Source organism: Sinohyriopsis cumingii, chromosome 6 (genome assembly GCF_028554795.1).
Source record: "Sinohyriopsis cumingii isolate HCF-2022 chromosome 6, ASM2855479v2, whole genome shotgun sequence".
NCBI classification, from domain to species: Eukaryota; Metazoa; Mollusca; class Bivalvia; order Unionida; family Unionidae; genus Sinohyriopsis; species Sinohyriopsis cumingii.
Genome location: NC_142966.1, coordinates 117,658,205 through 117,685,035, shown reverse-complemented (window position 1 = coordinate 117,685,035; position 26,831 = coordinate 117,658,205). Strand labels below are relative to the sequence as shown.

At 34.6% G+C, this 26,831-nt stretch overlaps 1 protein-coding gene across 6 annotated transcripts in view; it reads right to left on the bottom strand.

Moving 5' to 3' along the window:
• LOC149797813 (uncharacterized) overlaps positions 1 to 26,154 on the bottom strand; it is a 156,542-nt gene extending 130,388 nt beyond the window's left edge. For all 6 annotated transcript variants that reach the window (XM_089962806.1, XM_089962803.1, XM_089962810.1 and 3 more), the window contains exon 1: positions 25,868 to 26,154. The gene's annotated coding sequence lies outside the window, so the exon portion shown is untranslated. The remainder of the gene's footprint in view (positions 1 to 25,867) is intronic.
• Positions 26,155 to 26,831: the final 677 nt, after the last annotated feature.

Below are 26,831 nucleotides of genomic sequence, written 5' to 3'. Positions count from 1 at the left end.
TGGGAATTATATTAAAAGATATCAATATATATATATATATATATATATATATATATATATATATATATATATATATATATATATATATATATATATATATATATATATATATATATATATATATATGTATGTGTGTGTGTGTGTGTGTGTGTGTGTGTGTGTGTTCCTACACCATAGACAAGCTCCAATGATTGATATTTGTCAAATTTTGTCAGAGAAAATATCTTTTTAAGTCAAAATGAGACCTTCATTTAAAATACAAGAAGACACAACTATATTTTGTATTGTGCCTTTAGGTCATTCAAACTATTTATTAGGGGTTCAAACAGTTAATTTATGTGTTTATGATGGGGTGACTTCCTCAGTAATATATATCTGCTTGTATATCTTTAAGTAATTGTTTATAAACATAGTTATAAGGTATTTAGTGAGAGGACAAAGAGGACAACTTCTCAAGTTCTCTGGTAAATCATCTTAAGCTGTCAGAGAATGAAATACAAATCAAAGGGATAAAATATACTTTCCCCAGGTATATTTACCCTTGCATGTAAGAAAACAGACAAATGATATAAGTTGAATACAAAATGAATTCCATTGTATTGTTTAGTTTGGATAAGATATTGATTGATGTAGTGCGGCATTATGGCCTATATGATATTATGGAAATTCTAATGATCCGTCTTGCTTTATGCATTATTAATTACTAATAATATGTGTTAACTGACACTCTAAAGATTACAAAAGGAATATTCAAACAGATTATTTGAATTTAACTTTGCACAACTGATCTTAACATGGTTACATATCCGACATGAACAAATATCTATATATTTTAGAATGTTTGGGATCAAAAGTTCACATTCAGTACATCATATAGGCTGATATTGTACCTATAGTGAATCTGTAAGGCCCATTTCTGGCTGTGTGCACTAAAAATAGCCCAAAATGTTATTTTTATCATGAATATGCCTATGTATGGCAACATATTTCATTTTAGTACTTTGACAGAGTGTGTTATTGTAGCATCAGCTGATATCTGATTCCACTGAATTAATGAGTTTACTAACTGGTAACCAACACTCGTAAAAATAAACTAAAAATGTTCAAACAGATCATTTGGATTACGTTTACACATGTGATCTTAACAAATACATGGTATATGTCCCACATATGCAAATGTCCATCCTCGTTTACAAGTTCTGGGGATCAAAATTTTCCATTTAGTTGATGATATAGAATTTATTGATACCTATAGTTGATCTATGTGGCCACTTTTGGCTGTATTCACTTGCAATATCCAAAATTGTTATTTTCCTCATGAATACGATTGCTTATAGTAATATATTTTAATTTAGTATATTGTCACTTGACTTTCCTGTATAGTGTTATGTACTAATGTTTGCACCAATGATCAAACTTTGTCATTCCAACATTGCCTTAAACTTTATGATACATACTCTACCTGAGTAGTTATTTAACCTGTAACTGGCTAAATATGCTTCTAGAAACCTCATATATTTTTAGGATGCATTTATCACTTTAACACATACCCATTGCTTCACATTTCTGAGTGTCACTCTGTCAAGTTTACTATTTTCTCCCATGCTTGCAACCTGAATGTTATTTTGAAATCACCATATCTAACTCATTTTAACTTCATTAACCTATATCTTACTGTTTTATAGAATCAAGTGAAACATGTTATATCTTTTCAGGTCTAGCCTGGTATCTGGAACAAAGTGTTAGAGTTGGATCAGTTTGGAAGCTATCCAGTAGTCTGGTGGTGATTGCAAGGTTTCATACAGACATGTGCAGTGTACTGCCGTAAGTGACCAAGATTAGTTCATATCAGCACACAGATATACAGCACCTCAAAGACATGGCTTAGGTCTTCAAGAGAGATATTCGCGCCATTTTTCAGTAAGGTAGAGCCTCCCTGAAATTGTATTTTCCTATCACATTTTCACCTTTTGTAGTTATCGACATTGAAATGGAATGAATTTTGGCTATAAAGCATGATAGTGGTCCCATCAAAATTTTTAATTTGAGTGTGCTTTTAGTTATACAAACAACTGCCTAAGTACCTGACATAATAAATGTGGAACATACCACCTTTCATTGTTTCTTTAGGGTGTACGCCTATATGCATCGGGACAGGCATGTTGCACTTTGCTGTCAAAATCTCTGTGAGCTATCATGCTTCACTACCCCTGGGAAAAATACTATCAGTTGTTCAGACCCAAACTGCCATTCGTTTTCAGTATAATTCATTAGTCAACTTTGCTGTATAAAATTTGTCAAATTGAATTTTATAACTTGTATGAAAATATAATTTTTCAATAAAATTTAGTTTTTAAAATTTAAATGTTTATTTAAATTTCCATCAAAATGTATTGTATAATATTTTAATTTCAAACATATTTTCAGACAGGCCTTAGCATGAATTACAATTAGGTTTTTACTGCATTGAAAAATTCATTTAATTAAGGAAGAGATAGCAAATTTAGTTTTAGTTTCTTGAGAACACTTGGTCCACAACTTGCATTCTGTGGAACACCAGCACTACAAACTTTCTAACAGCTGTCACATGTCTTGTTTCCAAGGAAATTCCAAAAGACTTCATGTATAAAGTTGAAATAGGTGTGGCATGCAAATATAAAAGTTTGACCAAAATTGAGTATAAAAAGTTGGACCTGTCAGGAATAAGGTCACAATTAATAGTTCCGGTTCAGTGCCCACGAATGCAGTCCCATCCCAGTCAATTTTAGGGCATTTTTCCTGTCACCTTTTGGTGGTGATACAAGAGTTAGATTTAAGCATTCTTGCTATGGATTTAAAGGCAATTGTTTATTCTTTAGAATATAAGCTTATGGTGTGGTTGTCTGCGTGTGTTTCGGCGATAGTGTACAGTGAGTAATAAGGTCTTGGTGATGATCCGGATGTGATATCTGTGTTCCATTGCAAGTTGGTTTTTTTACAGTCCAGCCTTTCAAAACAATTGCAGGTGAACCTTTGACAAGAACTTCACAGTGAAGTCATCATTGAAGGTATTTTAGATCAACATATGATTTTCATTGATTGTCACATAGTGTAATGTTCAGTACTGATAAACAAATGTAGAGAATTTATAGGAAAATTAAGTGTGTTCTATGTCCCTCTGTCTTGTTTCTCTGTTGGTTGATTAGTTAGTCAATTTTACTATCAGAGAGAGAGAGAGCGAAATCGAGAGAGATCCGGATCAATTCAGGTAAAATGTCTTTGGTTCTAATTTTCTTGTCTCTTATTATATCTAGCCTTTGTTTCAATATTGAGGCATCTTGTAGAAAAATAATGTACAGGAGAACTAAATACTGCTCTTTTTTTAGCAAGACAGAGACTAGAACATTCATTTAAACGTGCATTTTAGGTTTTCACCGTTAGTGGGGTTTTTTCTCTCCAGAAAACCGACATGAAAGCAGGCAAGAATTGGTGATTGAGTAAGAATGTAAGGTGCGTCCATGACTTAAATTACCGTTGCAAGTTTGCAAATTTATAGTTTAAAATATAATTGAAAAATGGTCACTATTCTCTCAACTTGACCCTGTGATGAGAAGTAACCTCTCAACTTGACCCCGAGATAAGACGTAATCTCTCAAATTGACCGTGAGATGAGAATTAATCTCTCAACTTGACCCTGAAATGAGAAGCAATCTCTCAACCTGACCCTGAGATGAGAAGTAATCTCTCAACTTGACCTTGAGATGAGAAGAAAACTCTCAACTTGATACTGAGAAAAGAAGTAATATCTCAAGATGACCCTAAGATGAGAAGTAAGCTCTCAAATTTACCCTGAAATGAGACGTAATATCTCAACTTCACCCTGAGATGAGAAGTAAGATAAGCACTATTTGTGTTCATGGGACCATGTAAGAAATACCTGAGCAGATTTAAGTGTCCAGTTGTGTCATTTAATGTCCTCTATTGGTAATGTTTGACAAATGATTTTATATTATGGGATATAACACGTGGATCATATCCTTGTCTTTAAAACTGCATTGTAGTTTATTTTTTATTTGTATCAACTATATAGCTTAACAAGGGCTATATGAAGACTGAACAATATCGTATGAAGACTGAACAATATCGTACATCACAAACCATTTAACAAGGGCTATATGAAGACTGAACAATTTCGTACATCACAAACCATTTAACAAGGGCTATATGAAGACTGAGCAATATCGTACATCACAAACCGTTTAACAAGGGCTATATGAAGACTGAACAATATCGTATGAAGACTGAACAATATCGTACATCATAAACCATTTAACAAGGGCTATATGAAAACTGAACAATATCGTATGAAGACTGAAAAATATCGTACATCACAAACCATTTTCATTTTTATTTCTTTGTATTACATTCTTGTTTCAATTTCCTTAATCTCATACCTCCACAGACTAGGTTTTGTACAGTCTCCTTCGTCTAGAATGATATGGATTGATTTCACAGTTGTTTCCTCTAGACAAAGCATCTTACTCAAAAGAACAAAACAACACATTATCAAAATCAGAACTATTAGTTTTGTGTCAAGCTCCAAAAGAGATTTTGCATGTCTTGATAGTTGTTTTCCCTGTAATTTAATAATCAGCACACTGTGCTAGTTAGAAAAGTCTCGGTCGCTTCTAAGAAAGAATGTGTTGATGGCACACTGTATTACCCATAACCCTCTACATCTGTTTCAAGTATGAATTAAAAGAACATGATACTGAATATTAACACGTCATCGAAAATTATTTAATAGTAATTCATGAATGTTTAGAAAAACGATGCGAGGTTATCAAAGATTTTCAAGCTAGATAATATTCCTATTAAGAGAAACCATATTTAAACTGAGAATTAATCTAGAGGACTTTGATGTGCAGAGAATGGAAAATTAAGCATAATAGGATTCAGACCGAAATCAAAGACTCATAATTGCGTAATTTATTTCTAACGGTCTATACATCGATTTCTGAGTCAATACCTTAATAACAGATTTTGTTGATGTTGACAGCGCCTGTCTATTTTTGAAGATTGCAGGAGGAAAACTGAAGAAAAGTGGATGTTTTCAAAGTAATATTGCACCGTTTATCTGTGAGATAAAGTTTTGTTTTGATGAAGTACGGAACCTATACATATATTGTCAAATGACTGGATGCTATCTTAACGTCGGCAAACCAAAACGAGCAACATCTACGACGATCACGAATGCATTATGACAAATGATAACTTTTGTAATATTACATCTGGTCCTTATGCAAACTTCATTTCTTCAGCAAGTAGAAGATATATGTATTGCGTCTGCTATTCCATCACTGTAATATTTCAGGATTCAGTGATTTAATATGTATTTTCTAGAGAGTAACCAATCCTCTATGGTTATATTTCAAAACATGGCGTTAAATTACGTCAATATATCGGCTAGAGTTTGGCTGCGTCTAATTGGCAGTATTCTCTACGCTGTTACTTTCAGACATATCTAGCGAGAGTTCATATTTAAAAGTCTAGTCATCGATGGATTATTAATTATTGCTTTGTGTTTTAAATTGTCCTCTGCATTTTTCAGCTCAGCATTTTGAAAATATTTTTTGAGATATTTTTGCTCATCACCAGTGATAACATTGATTATTGTCCTGATCTGGGGGCTGAATTAATCCGATAAGCATCGATGCACAAATTGTCCATACTGGACAAGCAAATGAATACGTTTTGCCGCGTTAGAAAATGAATTAAATACTCCATTCATACACAACATTAGCAACCACACTTAATGAAAATATATTACGCCAAAAATCACGAGCAGTGTAAATATCAAATGCCGCTATTGTGTTGAACTAGAGCTTGGAATTTGCTGAACAAGATTTCCTCAGATCATTATGTTTTATGCTTTCCTTGCTAATCCAGTTTTAAGACCGTCAATACAGTCCGCGGTTTGTTTTCAAATTCATTAAACGGATCATTGAATCTTGTTTCCCATCAATAACGTATTAATCATTTTCTTTTATCATCATGATAAATACAAGACCAGTTATAATAGACACCATCAGATAATTCAGAAAGGCTATCTATCATTTTAACTTATGCCTGGCAAATTTCATCACAGTTATTTGAACAGATGTATACAGTCCTGATCACACAAGCGACAGTTATTTGTACTTATCCAAATGTATTGGTTAAAAAAAATTAAGCAAAGTAAGTATAATACTATAAAAATCTCGCTGACGCACAATCAAACTCTTCTTGGAACATTTATTTGATCTTTACATATTTTATAGCATATAGCTTGACCATTGTTTACATAATAGATTTGTAAATGCAAATCACATGCTGAATTATACTGGTTTTATTTGCTCGTGTTATATTTCTGTAGTTTATAAAGATTTTCAAGTGACCACATAGTTTGCAAATCACATCAAAACGCAGTCGATATAGTAACTCTTCATTCTCTTTTTTCGTACATCATCTTGACATGCAATAGGCTGTAACAGACTTTTTCATCTAATCAAAGTGCATAAATACATATTTGTCAATAATATAATGACAGTTATTTACCTTGTGTTTTTGTATTCCTCAAATAAATTTCAGAGATGGCAAAAGAAATTAATGTTCATGGCCAAGGAAAACGTTGAGATATAAAACACGTCACATTTTTTTACAGATATAGAATGGTGATGTAAAAGAAACCTCGCAGATTACGCCGAATTACATGTAATGATCATTCATGACTCTGTGGAGGTTATATCACAATTATTCTAAAGTCATTCGATGCATATGAATTGAATAAACTTTAAAATGCAAGTATCATAAATCTTCATTGAAGATGCATACTTGCTGTTTTCGAGATTCAAGATAGGGTTAAAAATCAGAAAGTATATAATAATTTAAAGTCTGGTAAACATTATTTGCAAGTTTTATAACTTCAGCAAGTTTTCATTTGTTTGTTTATTTGTCTTACTGTCTGGTTAGTAAATAGTAACGTATATCTTGATTGTTCGTTAACATGTGACAAGGTTCGATTTGACTGGAATTCATTTTTCTTTTACCTAATATTATTTTCTTACATGCAATAAGAACTCTATCATCAGTTATCAGATACGTAACGTTTCCAGCAGTTCATAAGTACTTAAGTTAGTGCTGATGTGTTATTATCTGTACTTTGATGGCAACCTTAGCATACCTGTTTTAAATCACTTCCAGCACATACATGAAAAGCATAAAAATGTACTCCAAACAGTATGTAAAGCAACGGTGTCTTTTCTGTGTTATGAAAGTGATACAGAAAAAGGCATCCTTATCTAGGCCTTAATTCAAAGTCGGTTGTCTTGACGACCATCTATTCATCTTTTGTTTAAGATGTTCAGTATAAAATGTAACGATTATATTAATTATAAAGTGTTATGTATATTTAATTTGCATTGTTTGTTATGTGTTTTAGATTTTTATTTCATTACATGCTATGGGGAATGTAACATTGTATATAATAGCTGACCTTGTTCAAAATCAGTGACAGTTTTGTCAACAGTATTGGGTAACTATTTGTATTATTATCTTAAACTGAGTCAAGGACATTTGTATTTAATCACATAGCTAGATCTTGTGTACGTGATGTATGTCAGATGTTTTATTGCGACAAACATCCTAATTGTTCTAGAACAATGAACTTTTCAGGGTTTTTTTATGTCTTAGTTTTTATATAAATCTTGTTTATTGGAAATTCCTGCGATAACATCTGAGCAGAATAAGATGTGCAGTAGATTTTATTTGGCTGAAATTATTGACTTCAGATAATTCTTCTCTGGAAATACAAAGTGCTCAAAATACTATTGTTAGACATAGAGACTTGGCTTTATAATAAAGTTCAAATAAGGATATATTCTTCGATTATATTTTTGTGATTCAACAAAAAACTGTTGGCACATCGCAACGACACATGCCATAACAGGCACATCAACACTTTCAGATATGGATTTAAATACAAGTAAAGTTTAATCAGAAATTTATTCATTAGGACTTGTGTTAGTAATTGTAGTATTGTTTCGGATTAATTCGCAAAACTGTAAGTTATTTTTCAATTTTGACTTTGTATTTGTTGAATTTGACAAAACTTGTTGGCTCTCTCTCTCTTTTCTATTACTTATTTTAAGTCCATGAAGAAGCAATAAAAGGACATATTAAAGTTCAAGAAGAAATAAATCAACAAGACATCGTGATAAATGAAAATCACCAACATATTACAAATTTAGATATGTTGATTTGCACCATGTCCAAGAATACGAAAGCAGTCTAAATTATAAAACCACTGTCGAGTATATTGGTTTGTCCTTTGAAAATCTATATATTCTATATTCTTGCATTAAACAGCAAGCTGATTTCATATTTTGTGTACATGTTAAACTAGTCTGATAAATCAACCCCCCAAGTCAGTATTAATAATGATGGACGATATGAGGGTATGATGTCACTTGTTCATTAACATGTGCAATTTTTCTGCATGCAGATCTTTCCGGAACAAACCTGCATACACTTCAGACACTTATCAGTAATTGGTAATTCAAAATGATAGAGGATTGTGCTATTCCACGTGGATTTACAAGTCACCAAGTATATGATTTGCTCCGGAAATATAATGTACATGTCACCAAAAGAACCCTTCAGCCGCCGGTAGCTCCACAGCCGCGAGACATACCGGTAAGTGTATAAAATGTACACCGATGTGTGCACACAGAATTGGCTGCGGAGATATGCAGGTTTTAATGAATAGGTGATATCAGCCCTTAACCGAAAATCAATCATCTCTAGGAAGGGCTGCTTTATCGGCCTAATGTTCAACAGAATACTTTATTTGCCAGAAGGAAACAAATTTACAAATTTGAATCGTGCCTACATTTTTAATATGCCAAAACAGATTTCAAAATATCAACTGTTTTGATAAATATATTGTCCATGGAGCCTAATGTTCAATTTCATTCCTTTTCGGATTAAAAAAAACCCATAGAATTTAGTATTGATTGCTGTGACAATCTGATTGCTAATTGAAAAATATCAGGATGTTTGATATTTAATACAGAAATGGAAAATATGACTGATGTGTCCAACTTTTTTATTGGTTGACTACAACATTATTGCCCACGTTTATAAGTACAGCCAAGTTCATGTCTGAAGTATTTGCAACGCAGGTTTGTATAGGTGAATATCCAGTGTGTAATGAGTCAAAATATACAAGCTACCAGCACCATTAAAATGTAATCAAGAAGTACTGAACTGTGTTTTCAGCATATTATTGTCCTTTATTATACATATATACTACTGCAGGGGGTTTTAAGTTCTAGGATGTGCCAAATTATCGCGGTCTGCTTATAGACAGAGTTTATTTTTATGTTGTAGGAAGGACACGTTCATCTTCTAAAATAGATATGTTGTGTGATATGTAGGCAACAAGTGAAAAACACTGGCATTTATTTGTGACATTTCAAAGAATCTGCATCATGACGAAATTGGTATTTGCTATATATAAAAAAATAATGGACAAACGTTTCTGTAGCACGGTGTTATGTCTAAACTAAGGCAAAAAGATATGTTTCTGTGAATAACAATCACGCTTGTTTAATTTCTTCAAGTGATATACTCTAAAACATATACATGTTTTTTAAAATCCTTGGAAGAATATACATACATATTTTTAATCCTATGTTTTATCCTCACTAAGCAGTGGTGTAGTGTTATATAAAGAAGTGAGATAACGCAATAAGGAAGTGAGGGAAAACATGTTACTCAGATGCGGGGGAGGGAACAACGGTGTGCACAAAAGAAGTAATGGAACGCGAAAAAATGTAAGGGAACACCGTTCCCACGCGTTCCAACAGCAATAACCCCATGGCACGCATAAACCAACAGTCTTTTTCGTCTATCCGATATTGTTCCAATTTTATCTGTAGATATCTGATACCTCAATTTATTAAGAAAACCAGCATCCGTGTATATTTTATAAGAATGTAAAAATGATGCACTGACCTGCTTTGTCAACAGTTTCGTTTTTTCGTCTGTTTAGATTTACTGCAGTTGCAATCGTGTGCTACTTGTAGGCAATGCCTGATTTACATTCCGAGCACAGCCATGTCAACAAACACCACCTGGTGTATGCTTTCCTTTTAGCAAGCAATATAGTTACATGGTAGATATTACTGCTATTATTCGCACGTACGCTTGTGTGTCGTAATAGGCACAGAAAGCATTGTAACGGCACATTGAAATAAAATCATATATTTTACATTGTTACTTATCTGCTAATGATTAATATAAAGTCACGTGTTCATTGTGGTTTCTTGGTATATGATATGAACCAACTCACATTTATTAACTACATTTCGGTATTTGTGTGGAAGTAATTATTTCGGTAGGAGAAAGAGAGTGGAAAATTGCTTATCTTTCCATCAAACATATAATCATTTTCCTGAGCTGTTATACTATGCGGATAAAACGCTGTCCCTCTTGAATAGCCTTCATTACAGTTTCAGTTTCCATTGATGTCTTCACTGATTTATCTTGTATACGGTTAGATTTTGCCTGATGTCTTCCATTTCATCGAACATCGCCATCGTTTCATTACCACATAAATACAAGATGATATGCCTCATATAGATTTCGACTAAATTTGTTAATATATTTAGCAGAGCGGGACAAGTTTACTTTCATCGCTACTATTTTCTGTCCATGATCACTGGTTTCTCTGGTCAAAGTGGTTGTTTTTTTCAGTATTTATTTGTTGTTTTCTTGTGAGCTTCTGACGCTAACATATTGTTGTTTCTAATCCTTGTTGAGTGAGAGAAGGTACCAAGGGGCAATAACTCATCGAGGTATCTTCCACAGGAAATAGTCAAACATTTTGAAGCTATTCCCAACGATAAAATCTTATTTCCATTTTAAAATCCAAAAGACTAGAAGAACATTTACGCTTGCCTTTGTTATGTAAAAATGGAGGATTACATTTTCGTTAACTTGATAATGTGTTCAGATATCACAAAACATTTGCTTCATAGAAACGCACAGACATCAAAATGGTACAAGTTTCACAGAAATCATTACATTCCTTTCAAAATCAATTTATATCAATCTTCTAAAACATTTCCTAAGAATGCAGTTTGTTCGAACATCTTCTTCAAGCATGGAAATTCACCCGTCTATAAGGTTGTAGCGTTGTTGTTGTTGTTGAGTTTAATTATAGTAGCGTTCGCACAATTGTGCATGTGCCACTTTTTTCTGACTGCACCGCAGCCTGCTAGTTGTTCCTGGGGAAGGGGATGGTGTCACCTCCCCCAGGCTTTTATGGATTCAAGGAACCCTGATAGTTTGGCGTACATTATATTGTATAAACGTAATAAATGTATTTACGACTGAATTTGTTTACTTACGTACGTCATCATGTATGAATGGAATAAATATATTTCCAGCTGTAGTAGTTCACTTGTATATATTGCCCTGTAAGAACGCAATAACTGTATGGTTCACTTGTATATATTGCCCTGTAAGAACGCAATAACTGTATGGTTCACTTGCGTACATCATCCAGTATAAACGGAATACATTTATTTCCACATGTAATGATTAACTTCCATACATTATCATGTATGTATGCAATTAATATATTTAGAACTGTCGTAGGTCAATTCCATACATTATCATGTATGAAGATAACACATGTATGGTTCACTTCCATACATTATCCTGTATGTATGCATACTTAGGAAATACATCATCCTGTATGAAAGTAATAAATCTTTTTAGAGCTGTCTTAGTTCACTTGAATAATTTACCCTGTATAAACACCAAAAATGTCTCTGAATCTGTAATAGTGCCTCGCTGTTAAATATGTACGGAATATAGTCGCTAGTAATAATAGTGATACATATTCTATACGTAACGTTTCTGAAAAAATCATATTTTTCTACATCAAGAGATACCAATTTCCGCCAACCCCCAACCCCCGCCAAGAATTGTTTTAAATGAGTGGAATATGGTCACATGTTAAATCAGTAGAACGGCTTTTGAACCAATTTGTTTTTGTGCTTTTAGCGCATTTGCTATTGATGGATGACCTAACTGCATTACCATATTATAGTACAACAGACAAAAGCACTTGATGTGGAAGACATGACTGTACCTTACTGTATTGATAGTACAACAGACAAAAGCACTTGATGTGGAGGATATAACTGTACCTTACTGTATTGATAGTACAACAGACAAAAGCAGTTGCTGTGCAGGACACAACTGTACAAAAGTACTTGATGTGGAGGACATGACTGTACCTTACTGTATTGATAGTACAACAGACAAAAGCACTTGATGTGGAGGATATAACTGTACCTTACTGTATTGATAGTACAACAGACAAAAGCAGTTGCTGTGCAGGACACAACTGTACCTTACTGTATTGATAGTACAACAGTCAAAAGTACTTGCTGTGGAGGACATGACTGTACCTTACTGTATTGATAGTACAACAGACAAAAGTACTTGATGTGGAGGATATAACTGTACCTTACTGTATTGATAGTACAACAGACAAAAGCAGTTGCTGTGCAGGACACAACTGTACAAAAGTACTTGATGTGGAGGACATGACTGTACCTTACTGTATTGATAGTACAACAGACAAAAGCACTTGATGTGGAGGATATAACTGTACCTTACTGTATTGATAGTACAACAGACAAAAGCAGTTGCTGTGCAGGACACAACTGTACCTTACTGTATTGATAGTACAACAGACAAAAGCACTTGCTGTGGAGGACATAACTGCACCTTACTGTATTGGTAGTACAACAGACAAAAGCATTTGCTGTGCATGACACAACTGTACCTTACTGTATTGATAATACAACAGACAAAAGCACTTGATGTGGAGGATATAACTGTACCTTACTGTATTGATGGTACAACAGACAAAAGTACTTGATGTGGAGGATACATCAGACAAAAGTACTTCATGTGGAGGACATACCTGTACCTTACTGTATTGATAGTACAACAGACAAAAACATTTGCTGTGCAGGACACAACTGTACCTTACTGTATTGATAGTACAACAGACAAAAGCATTTGCTGTGCAGGACACAACTGTACCTTACTGTATTGATAGTACACCAGACAAAAGCATTTGCTGTGCAGGAAACAACTGTACCTTACTGTATTGATAGTACAACAGACAAAAGCACTTGGTGTGCAGGAAACAACTTTACCTTACTGTATTGATAGTACAACAGACAAAAGCACGTGATGTGGAGGACATGAATGCACCTTACTGTATTGATAGTACAACGAACAAAAGCACTTAATGTGGGGGACATGACTGTACCTTACTGTATTGATAGTACAACAGACAAAAGTACTTGATGTGGAGGACATAACTGTACCTTACTGTATTGATAGTACAACGAACAAAAGCACTTGATGTGGAGGACATAACTGTACCTTACTGTATTGATAGTACAACAGACAAAAGTACTTGATGTGGAGGACATGACTGTACCTTACTGTATTGATTGTACAACGAACAAAAGCACTTGATGTGGAGGACATAACTGTACCTTACTGTATTGATAGTACAACAGACAAAAGTACTTGATGTGGAGGACATAACTGTACCTTACGTATTGGTTGTACAACAGACAAAAGCACTTGATGTGGAGGACATGACTGTACCTTACTGTATTGATTGTACAACGAACAAAAGCACTTGATGTGGAGGATATAACTGTTCCTTACTGTATTGATAGTACAACAGACAAAAGCATTTGCTGTGCAGGACACAACTGTACCTTACTGTATTGATAGTACAACAGAAAAAAACACTTGACGTGGAGGACATGACTGTACCTTACTGTATTGATTGTACAAAAGACAAATGCACTTGATGTGGAGGACATAACTGTACCTTACGTATTGTAGTACAACAGACATTTGTATCATAAGTGTGGAAAGAAACACATAAAATAGATGGTATTGATATAGCAAAATAAGGTACTTATATGATATGGAGACAGTCAGTCTGACGAGCATTGAGCGGCACAGATACAGTCTGAAGAGCTTGAGTGGCACAGTCAGTCTGAAGAGCATAGAAGGGCACCAAGCCCGTCTGAAGAGCATATAAGGGCATTGACATAGAGTTTGTCTGAAGAGCATAAAGCGTCATAGAGTCCGTCTGACGAGAATAGAGGGGCGTATTGTCAAGCTGAAGAGCACAGTGTGGCATAGAGTGAAAATAATAGAAGGACAAAGAGTCAGTCTGAAGAACATTGAGGGACACATAGTCCGTATGAAGACAGTATAGGGGCATAGAGTCAGTCTGAAGAGTACACTGTGGCAAATAATCAGTCTGTAGAGGTTAGAAGAGTATCGATTCAGTCTAGATAGCTTAGAGGGCATAGAGTCAGTCTATATAGCGTACAGGCAGAGAGTCAGTCTGGAGATCATAAAGGAGCATATGTTAAGTCTGGAGAGCTTAGATAAGCATATGTAAAGAATACTGAGACAAAAGGAGCACGTGGGCCTATGCAACACCAAGATTCTCCAATCAGCTGTATATTCAACATCTGAAGATATTGTTAAATATAACATCTAGGATGATGTTGATCTCATTCTGTGCCTTCCTGCATGTATGTAAACCAATGCTTTCTCCAGCCACCGACAACAATTAAATTATCGAAAATATACTAACTACTTTCCCTTGGTGGGAATTAGTTTTGCTACATCTGTTACCTTTTCCAGTGTTTGCTCTTACTTTGCCAAATTAGAAATAAATCGGTGGCTTAGATTTGTAATCAGGTTGCCTGAATGGCTGTTGTATGATTGAAAACAAATCTCTCTGACAAATGCTGGACCAGTTCATTCAGACTGCAAATATTACGATGAACAAGCCTGAATAGGTCAAATGCTGGAAATAAGATGTTGTCTATAAACTTCGTTTCTTGGATAAAACATTTTTAGTATTTCGAATTCCTCGAGATAATAGAGTTTTCCAGTCTTTGAATGGAGACCTAGAGTTTTGAGACTTGTCCTTTGGGTAGAATTTAGGCCACCATGATATTTCCATGACGATCTAAACACTGATATATGGGTTATATTGAAATGTGATTCTCGAGGACTGTAGGTTCCTCGTTGTTTCAGTTAAATATAAACAGCCGTTACAACGAAGAAAAGCCTAAGAAAATCCTTAGGTTATTCAATAAAGAGAGAACATTTGTTCTGGAATCTCAAGGAATTAGCATTGAATAGAACCAATCACGCAATATGTCAAGCGTCATGGATACTGCCTGTCTGTCGCTCCAATCGTCTGTCGTAGCGCTACGTAATCCTCTCCCAATCTCTGCTTGGGAACTCACACAAATTTGAAGTCTTGTTATCCATAAGCAAAACGTACGAAAGGGTATTTTTATATGGGGTCAAAAAGTTAAATGTATTCGGCAAAGGAGAATGGCTTACTGAAAGGAGTATTTCAACGTAATAAAATAGTGATGCTTTTAAAGTTTAACGTAGGCAATCTGTAAAAGAATGGGTGTTAGTGGTGGTGAGTTACATAATTGATACCGTTATATTGTTTGTTTCATTTACAGTACTATGGTTTATTGTTTTGTCAGCCATCTGATGGTTTGACTCCTCAAATCAAAACTAATTAATCTTACTTCCTTCTGTAACCATAAAAAGATCCCGATTTTCGCATCACCAAAATATACTGCACTGCACATTTTGCACCAAAACTTATTTGATCTTTCCAGTAAAGGTAAATAAATAACACAAATAACACCAATATAGAAGCAGATTTTCAACAGTGCTTTATATTAGAAGCTTTAGCAAGCAACCCTCAAGTATCAACAAGAATTCGGCTGGGATTGGGATGGTGCTTCCTCACAGTTTACGGTACTGCTGTCATCTTTTTCATAACATCTAGTGAACCAGTGAACTCCGTAACATTTTTGTCAGCAAATTCTCAATGCAAATTTGAAGCAAATTACTAATTTAGGCAACAATTGTATGACTGAATTGCGAGAGATGCCTTGGGTGAAGCAGCGATATATATATGAAGTTGAATTAAATTTCTCTTTCATTTTCACTTCTGGTAGCACCTGGTTTTTTATGAGAAAAAAATTAAGAAATTGTAACTGATTCTCTAGGAGCTGTTCATAAGTGCTTCATTAGAATCTGCAGTAGATAAACATCAACTATTTATTATCCAGGAAGGTGACGGCTATTTTTAAAAACAAAGACAGTAGTCTCTTTTACTGAAAAAAGAAAGATATTACTATAATACTCTTCTAGCCCTGTAATACATCACCCAATATTTATGAAAACGTTTCGAATCCTTCAAAAGTCGTTAAGAAATTATTCGTACTTTGCAGAAAATCCAGACCTCCTCCCATTCCATTAAATGACCAGTGCTTTACCAAAGTTAATTTTGTCTGACTGGGGAGTGTTTATTGATAAATGTATACATTGAGCCTGTTACACAGTTTTGGCTATGTTTGTCAAGACATCCTTATCAACAGAATCGAACTGGTATCCATGTGAGTCCGTTTGAAATTTGTATCACGCTGCCAGAATTGAATCAATACTGCAGGGCTGGATTCAAAACGGAACCTTCAAATATATGCAAAAGAAGCGCAGTTGAGCAAATAGTCAGATTCAGTGTATTGGATACATCTTTTCGTGCTCTTCTTATTGCAGAAATTAAATCAGCCGGTTTTATAAGGATGTCACTTTTCGTATAATATTGTCATCATCCTTATAAAAAAAAAAAAAAACCTGATCGTTCACTTTTGTTCATATTCTTAAATTATCAAGATGGTTTTTGCTGGTTAGGCGCGCGTGATTTGTGACCTTATTTTACCCAAATTATTAACAACTAGGATACGCAACAAAGAAGAAAATATCACATAAACTCTCTATCTTCCTGTCTTTCTGCCTGCGGATACGCGCGCGCGCGTGCGTGCGTGCGTGCATGTGTGTGTGTGTGTTTGATTTTTAACGTAGCTTTGACAATTTTTCAGTCATATCGTTACGATGTCTGGCAGTTTATAGTGATGTCTAGCACAAGGGCATCATGTAGATTCATGTCCCACCCAGTCACATTATCCTGACACAAGAATGACCAGTCCTAATTCTAACCTCTTAATGCTGAGCGCCACTCTGTCGTGGTTCGGACCCGCGACCTCTCGCATCGGAGGCGGACGCTGTAACCACAAGGCCACCGGATATATATATATATATATATATATATATATATATATATATATATATATATATATATATATATATATATATATATATATATATATATATATATATATATATATATATATATATTCTAATGAATTCAGTGTTAGAAGCTGAGCATGGCATGAAAGATGATTTTCAGCAGAACTTTGGCACGACAAGTATCATATCAATAACACTACTGTCATAAACGGAGAGTCCCAAACAATGATTTTCATATAGTTATTTGAGTCACGAACTCTCCTTAAGAAATTACAGCTATAATACATGGATCACACGATTTTGTATGAAAGTATGAAAGTATTACTAATACATATTTCTCTTGCAAGACCGAAGAACCGATTCAGACTGGAATCAATCTCTTCGGTTCAATGCGTTAAATCATATATATTCATTTGTCATGTATCAGAGGTCAATGACATGATAGTCTTGGCGCTTATCTCACATAATCCTAATGAACTTCCTTTCCCGTCTGTTTTTAATTTCAGATAAGGCACCATGCTCTCCTTTCCTGGAAATGACGTATTCAACTCTATTGATCTGAAAGATAATAACTTAGGGGCAAATTTTGATCCGAACAGATATTGATTTGCTTATGTTTGGTTGAAACGGATACGCGGTGAGACTGAAAACATTTTAAAAACGTTCCAACCATATGAAGCAAAGTGTCACAAACGTTTCCAATTGCTATACCCTTAATCTGTGCCTCTGGTAACCTGGTAACATGATTGCCCTGAAAGGAGGCAAATAGCTAGGCATTGTGCTAGGCATTGTGCATATCTTGCCATTCCTAAACATTATATCTGCCTGTAAGCGGGTCTTCTTACAATATCCTACAATCATATCGCATGGCTGTAAAGAAAAGTCACACGATCACACAACATAGTTCCACAATCACACAACACAGTCCCACAATCACACAACATAGTTGTACGCCACCTTACAATTTCCCTCAGTCATACTGCTTGGCTCTAAGTGGTCTCCTTTCCACATCCTACAGTTGAATCACATGGCTCTTAAAAATGTCCAACAACCACACAACATAGTCCAACAATCGCACAACATAGTCCAACAATAACACAACATAGTCCAACAATCACACAACATAGTCCAACAATCACACAACATAGTCCAACAATAACACAACATAGTCCAACAATAACACAACATAGTCCAACAATTACACAACATAGTCCAACAACCACACAACATAGTCCAACAATCGCACAACATAGTCCAACAATCACACAAAATAGTCCAACAATCGCACAACATAGTCCAACAATCACACAACATAGTCCAACAATAACACAGACTAGTTGTGAGCGTCTTTACCATTTCCCTAAATCATACTACTTGGCTGTAAGTGTTCCCTTTACGATGTCCCACAATCATATCACATGACTATAACAAAAAGTCCCACAATAACACCAGCTAGCTGTGAGCCCCCTTAGAATTTCCCTCACTCAAACTACTCGGCTGTAAGTCGTCTCCTTTCAATATCCTGCAATCCTATGACATGGCTGTAAAACAAATGTCCAACAATCACACAACATAGTCCCACAATCACACAACATAGTCCCACAATCACACAACATAGTCCCACAATTACACAACATAGTCCCACAATCACACAACATAGTCCAACAATCACACAACATAGTCCCACAATCACACAACATAGTCCCACAATCACACAACATAGTCCAACAATCACACAACATAGTCCCACAATCACACAACATAGTCCCACAATCACACAACATAGTCCTACAATCACACAACATAGCCCCACAGTCAAACAACATAGTTGTGAGCCTCGTTACAATTATTAATCATATTATTTGGCTGTAAGTCTCTTACGATATTGCACGATCAAACTGTGTAATGTGTTAAGTTCATACCCTTTTTAAAAAATTGGTTAGAGTTAACAATTGTAGAAACAAGCACAGGCAAAAACATTTCTTTGTTTTATACTAGAATTTAATATTTTTAGATGGAATGCAAAAGAGTTCATTAACAAAACTTAACATTTACGTAATAGCATGAAAACGCTGTAGAAAATATTATTCTAAGAAGAAAGTACTCGTACGTTCATTGTTTTGGACTATGCAACCATTTTATCAATTTTCTCTTAGTTATTTCATGAAACTTAACAACATTGTCATTGCCTGATTTTAACGGGTGAAAATGGAATACATTCGTTATTCACGGAATTCCTAAAAGAAACTACAAATCTAATACTTAATTAGCACATATGCTGTATTTAAATTTACCGAGTCAGAAAGGGCTGAGTCCCGGGCAGAATACTTCATTAGCACATATGCTGTATTTAAATTTACCGAGTCAGAAAGGGCTGAGTCACGGGCAGAAATAAAAGCTTATCAGTTAATGTTGTATGTACATTAACACAAAGACCATATGAAGGTTCTCATGCAAGCAATGTCGACCCACTATGCTATTTTGAACATTTTTATACCCTTTTATCCTGCCAGTTCTATTTTTTGTAAACCACTTAAAACTATTAAATTATAAACACCTTGAACAATTTCAATGTTCATGATAATTTGTAATTGATCGTTGACAAATGAAAAAAATTATTTTCCAAAGTTATCGAGGCTGCTGCTGATGATGATCATAATGGTGACGACGACGACAATGATGACGACGACGATGATGGTTATCATTAGATAATTATAATTGTATTATTTATCATGTACACTTCTATAGTAATCTAAGTACGACAGCAAAAAAATTAATAATAAAAACAGTGACAATGACAGTATATAAAAAGTGTGACGGACATTGTGTAGCATTCATATATGCGTACATTTACAGAAAATAATCTATTAATCAAATATTGATTATTAAAATTAATGTGAATTTCCTTCTGTGTAAACCTATAATAATTACTGATTTCTTCGTTGTCACCACTACTTAGTGTTCTTTTAGAAAAACGAGATGTAACGATTAATAAAGTTTGTATCAGTTATCATATAGGGCCATCCTATAACTGAACTGATAATCGGTTCATCTCTTTTAATACCAGTAATAATTTAAAGCCATCCTATAGCTGACCTGATATTCAGATCATCTTTTGTAATAACAGTAATTTTTTAAGGCCATCCTATAACTGATACAGTATTTGGTTCATCTGTTTTAGTAAAAGTATTTATATAAGCCATCCTATAACCGATCTGATACGCGGTTCATCTTTTCGATTAATTGTTTTATTAACAGTAATTACATAGAGCCATCCTATAACTGGTCTGATACTCGGTTAATCTTTTCAGTAACAGTAATTAGATATGGCCATCCTATAACTGGTCTGATACTCGGTTGATCTTTTTAGTAACAGTAATTATATAGAGCCATCCTGTAAGTGGTCTGATACTCGGTTGATCTTTTTAGTAACAGTAATTAGATATGGCCATCCTATAACGGATATGATACTCGGTTAACATTTTTAGTAACAGTAATTATATAGGGCCATCCTAAAACTGATCTGATATCCGGATAATCTTTTTAGTAACAGTAATTACATAGGGACATCATATAACTGATCTGATTGATACTCAGCTTATCTTTTTTAATGATAGTACTTATACAGGGGCATCCTATAACCGATCTGATACTCAATTCATCTCTGTTAATACCTGAGCTCAAACTCTAGATGGCTGAAGGCACGCGCTATGCGTTTACATTGTTATACACGTATATATGTGTATCCCAGAAACAGGCACTTTATTGATTTATTATAAACTTACTGATGTCATTATATACATATCCATTATAGTAGAAATCAATAAATCATTTTGTGTATGTGGTCACTGTGTCAACTAATTACTCTAAATAACAGCATTGAGCATCATTAAATTGCACTGACCATCATTAAATTAAATTGCATTGACCATCATTAAATTGCATTGGCCATCATTAAATCCTCATACAGTTATTAAATTAAACATATTTTTAATTTCAGCAGTTTTCTTAAAGAAAATACGCGTTTTGTACAACAATGTGACGTTGTTAATCTTAATATATGTTCAATATATGTTCAAAACAAGTTCATGCTGATTTTACAGAAAAATTGCTATCATCAAGAAATATGTAATATGCCAGTTTGTTGTCAGTGTTGTACCATTTTCAGTGAAGAAACTGTGTCGTGTTAGGCATATTACCAGATCTGTAAATCGATTCATAATTGATTACAATTTATTTTCAGTCTAAATGAGATATGTATCCGTTTAACACAAGAGTAGTGTGAGACCTAACATTATACTGATAGTGTGACATAATACTGGTGCAATGGGAGATCTAGCATTACACTGATAGTGTGACATTATACTAGTTTAATGTGCGATCTAGCATTACACTGATAGTGTGATATAATACTAGTGTAATGTGAGATCTAGCATTACACTGATAGTGCGATATTATACTAGTTTAATGTGTGATCTAGCATTACACTGATAGTGTGATATAATACTAATGTAATGTGAGATCTAGCATTACACTGATAGTGTGATATTATACTAGTTTAATGTGTGATCTAGCATTACACTGATAGTGTGATATAATACTAGTGTAATGTTAGATCTAGTATTACACTGATTGTGTGACGTAATGCTAGTGTAATGTGAGATCTAGCATTACACTGATAATATGACAATACCAGTGTAATGTGAGATCTCGTATTACACTGACTGTGTGATGTAATACCAGTGTAATGTGAGATCTAGTTCAACATAATACTAGTGGAAGGTGAGATCTATCATTGCACTGATAGTGTGACATAATAACGGTGTAATGTTAGATCTAGCATTACACTGATGATGTGACACAATACCAGTGTAATGTGAGATCTAGCATTACACTGATTGTGTGACGTAATACAAGTATAATGTGAGATCTAGTTGAACATAATACTAATGTAAGGTGAGATCTAGCATTACAATGATAGTGTGACATAATAACAGTGTAATGTTAGATCTAGCATTACACTGATTGTGTGACATAATAACAGTGTAATGTGATATACTTTACTGCAAAGGAACAATAAAAACTGAAGTTTAAATTAAATGTATAACAGAGGTAATGAGACAATGATGTTTTCCAATTAAAATGAGTATTGTCGGTTCGGATAAATAATTTCAGAAAACCGCATGTCTCCAAATTATTTTCAGGCAATTTTAAGATACATGCTTTGCTATGAAGAAAACTCAACAGCATTAGAAACTCACCGGAAGAAAAGCCAGAAAACATATGGGCAATACGCTGCCAATACACCCCATGTTGACAGGACAATACGCTGACGAATACACCGCATACTGACAGGACAATAGGCTGACAATATACTACGCCTGACAAGACAATACGCTGACAATACACTGCATGATGATAGGACAATACGCTGCCAGTCACTGCATGCTGACAGGACAATAGGTTGATAAATACACCACATGCTAACAGGACAATACGCTGACAACACACTGCATGCTGACAGGACAATACACTGCATACTGACTGGACAATACGCTGACAATAAAACGCATGCTGACAGGACAATACACTGATAATACACTGCCTGCTGATTGGAAAATACGCTACCAACACAACGCATGCTGGCAGGACCATAGGCTGACAACAACCGCATGCTGAGAGGACAATACACTGGCAATACACTGCATGCTGAGAGGACAATACGCTGACAACATAATGCATGCTGACAGGACAATACACTGGCAATACACCGCATGCTGACAGGATAATACGCTGACAACACACCGCATGATGACAGAACACTACACTCCAAATAAGATCGTTAATATAAAAAAGACCATGTCAGACCAATAAGCTTCCTCGTTGCCAGCGTGTTCGTAAGCCAGTTGCTATAAATATTTCAAGTCAGACAACAATACTTATTCACTTTACTGCCAAGTTCTAGGAACTATTATTTCAATGGGTATAAAGTTTATTATCCAGTGTGATTTAGTGTGTGTCTAATGTGTTCACCAAAATCCGGTAATGCACTGGCCAGTAATGCTGGCGGTATTGTCAGAAATGTCATTTTTCTTGCCTGAATCATACCAGGTTTTGTGCAGGCTTATTGTCAATCGTGATTTATTGTCATAAATGTATCGTCTGTGTGATGCCAGTGTTTTGCAGTTGAAGAAGGTCTGTTTAGTAGGACTTAGCACAAGCAGTTGTCGAGCATGTAATCGATACATGTTCCGTTGAGAATAATCGTCTTCAATATATATATATATATATATATATATATATATATATATATATATATATATATATATATATATATATATATATATATATATATATATATATATATATATATATATATATATATATAAACGGATACTATATTCATGAATCCGTAACTGAAATCCACACTGTTATCAAGAACATTATTTCAACTATTTAAAGACTGATAGCTAGCAAACTAATGTAGAAAGTTTATCTGCTTTCTACATCAGGTATTTTAAAATTTATTCTTTTGTAATAACAGCACAATCATCAACGCAAACCGATGATTGCTTTGCTAAAATTGAACGAAGGTGTTATTTTAGTAACCTCTAGTTCAACTTGTTGCGAATTATCCGGTGTAGTAATGAATGTCACTAATCCTAAAAAAAAAAATCCATCTGGAATTATTCAAGCACCATTGATGTCTACAAAGGCTTTATCCCATACTGATTAACGACAAAGCTCATGTAAGTGATATCCATAAAATATCAAGGTCCATTCGATGAGATCTCATTCTTTCTCGTCACTAATAGCCAACCTGTCACCATTTCAGGAAAATAATTCTTTTAAAATCTGTTGCTATAGCAAAAGAACAAACCATCTACAAACTGTATTTGTACTTTGTGTCAGTTCTGAGTAGATAAATATAAGGCAGCCGCATAAAGATCGATGGTTTAATGAGACAATTAGGGCACGTCAGTCCTGGGCAGCACCGTGATAATGAATCGCTTGATTTTACCTTTGTTGACCTTGATTTGACATCTTTTTGTACAAGTCCAATACTAAACGGTTGCCCATGTTAGGCTGACGATTTTATCGAGGTTCTCTGCCGTTTACAGTTGTTCATTTCACAAGCAATCCCCAAAAGCAAAATTCTGAACTATAAAGAGCACTTGATAAGAGAAAAATAAATTGCTGTGTAACTAGAGTTTTTAAAAAATAACGTTAAAAATATGGTATCGGAGAAAGGATCGTGAGCAAAATGCTGATATTAATTACAGATATTAAATTACAGTTTATATATGCACGTGCTTCGCGTCTGTAATGATTTCGCACATGTTAATCGCAGTTTTACATTGTAGGTGTAAATTTTTACGATTACTTCATATTTTCAAACAAATACGTATTATATATCGTCGGGTAAGGTAAAACCTTATAGAGTTTTAGGCAGTCTCGTGGTCTTGAACCGTGAGTATAAATTCGCCCATCAATTACTTTTCTAACACTTATACTTACTTGTTCACCTTTTCTGCATATTTATGGCAAATTTATTAACCTGTGGTATTTAAACCCATGTCCAAAAATCCCTTTGATCACGGTTTACATGTGTTTTCATACCAATGTGTAGATTAAATAATACTTCAGTAACTCGTAGATAAATGTTTTAACAATCATCACAGTAAATACTGTCCGCAATACACCGTACAACCTGCAAGTGAGTCAGATCTAAAAATAAAAACGTTACTTACAACACTACCGTATGTATTAGCTTGTAAATCGAGTCACACTGCAAACAATGCATATTCTGACCTGATGTGGCATAGGCACCTGCAGATCATGGTCTATGTTTTTTGTTCAACTGATTGATCCTAACAAACTTCACAGATCCAGATCTGACGGTGCACTAATTGACGGAAGATCTGGGTCTATGCAGTTTGGACTAGACTTATGAGAGAGTACAAACGGTAGCTCAAATCTCGTGCGATAATTTGTCAGATATTGGAGACTGGCGCCTGGAAAATATCCCATGTGTGGAAATACAAGATAAGTAAATTTAGCAAATATTATAATACATATCATAGTTTGTTGATCTAAACTCATTTCAACCCCCCTGGGGGGGTCGGGATTAGAACAAGCCCGATACGCCTTACAGCATGTTGCAAGAGTGGAGTCAATCTTTTTTGCACTGGGATGTGTTCCGTGAAGATATTCCAGCTGTGAATATCTTCTACCTTTCTTTGTAGAGTGCGGTTTGTGTCGAAAATTATACTTTGTATTTTAACGATTTTACCACTGTTCTGTCTATATCCTTGTTTTGTGTTCCTTTCTTGGGACACCTATATTTGCTCCGATTTCATAATCATGATTGTGCTGATGTGTCGTTGAACTCTTTACATAAAACCAAACACACTTCAAAAACAAAATGACAATGTTCACCTAAATAATTATAATAGTGGAGCACAATAGATAATATCCATTATCAAAATATATATTATCAAACAGACTACATAAATTATATACAAAAGAGAATCAATAATGATTGTGTAACCACAGACCAAATAAACACTAATTGATTTATCCTGAAACTTACCTGAATATTATGGAAGTTGATTGCTTGTTCAATGTACTTTGTTTTTAATCCATCCTTATTTCCGACATACAACACTGCTCAAAAACACAACATTCCATTTAAACACACGTAACTCCCAAAGAATTCGAAGTCTAAATGATTCTGCACAAGTTATCTATTTCGCTCGTCACTGGGATTGGACTAGTCAATTACAGACCTGTAGAAAGATGGATCGAACAGAAGATTGTAACGTACGACTGGTTTAACTGTGTTATACAGCTCCCTGTAATGAAAGACAGTCTACATCTCTGTTGTCATAGAGTTGTTACATCGTGCCTCACCTTTCATTGGATAGAATTTAGTTACCATGGAAACTTAGATGCCGGTAGGTATGATAGTGACCGTGCTGTGTAACAAACACCCGAAGTTTATTTTTGTTTTCCAGAAATCTTCATTGAGATTAAAGGCAACGGTCAATATTCAACATGACACAGGTAACTATCTGCCTAGGGCAATATCGATGAACTGATGCCACTGGATTTTTAATTAACGATTATCAATAGTCGACAACGGAGGTCGGCTTAAAACCATAGCAATACTTCCATAAATTAAGACATTTCACAAGTATTAACTTTTCCAAGAGCTCGACGGCTCCACCATTTTCAATTCGTTTTCTTCTTCTTTTTTTTGGAAACATGGGGGGGGGGTAGGGTAGGTATTTTTTGTTTGTTTTGTTTTGGTTTGGTTTTGATTTTGTTTTCTTGTTGGTTTTTTCTTTCTTTCTTTCTTGTTGTTGTTTTCTTTTTAATAAACTTTAATAGCAGGGTGGTATGGATCAATTAATAAATTTGAAGCAAGAATATCCTTTTCGCGTTGGAAATTTGTGGGATAAAGTTAATTTGTGTTTGCCTTTTTGGAAAAGGGGTTGTGGGAGGGGGTGGTTGTGGTTAGTTCTTGTCACTGTTGATCTTATATGTATGTGTAG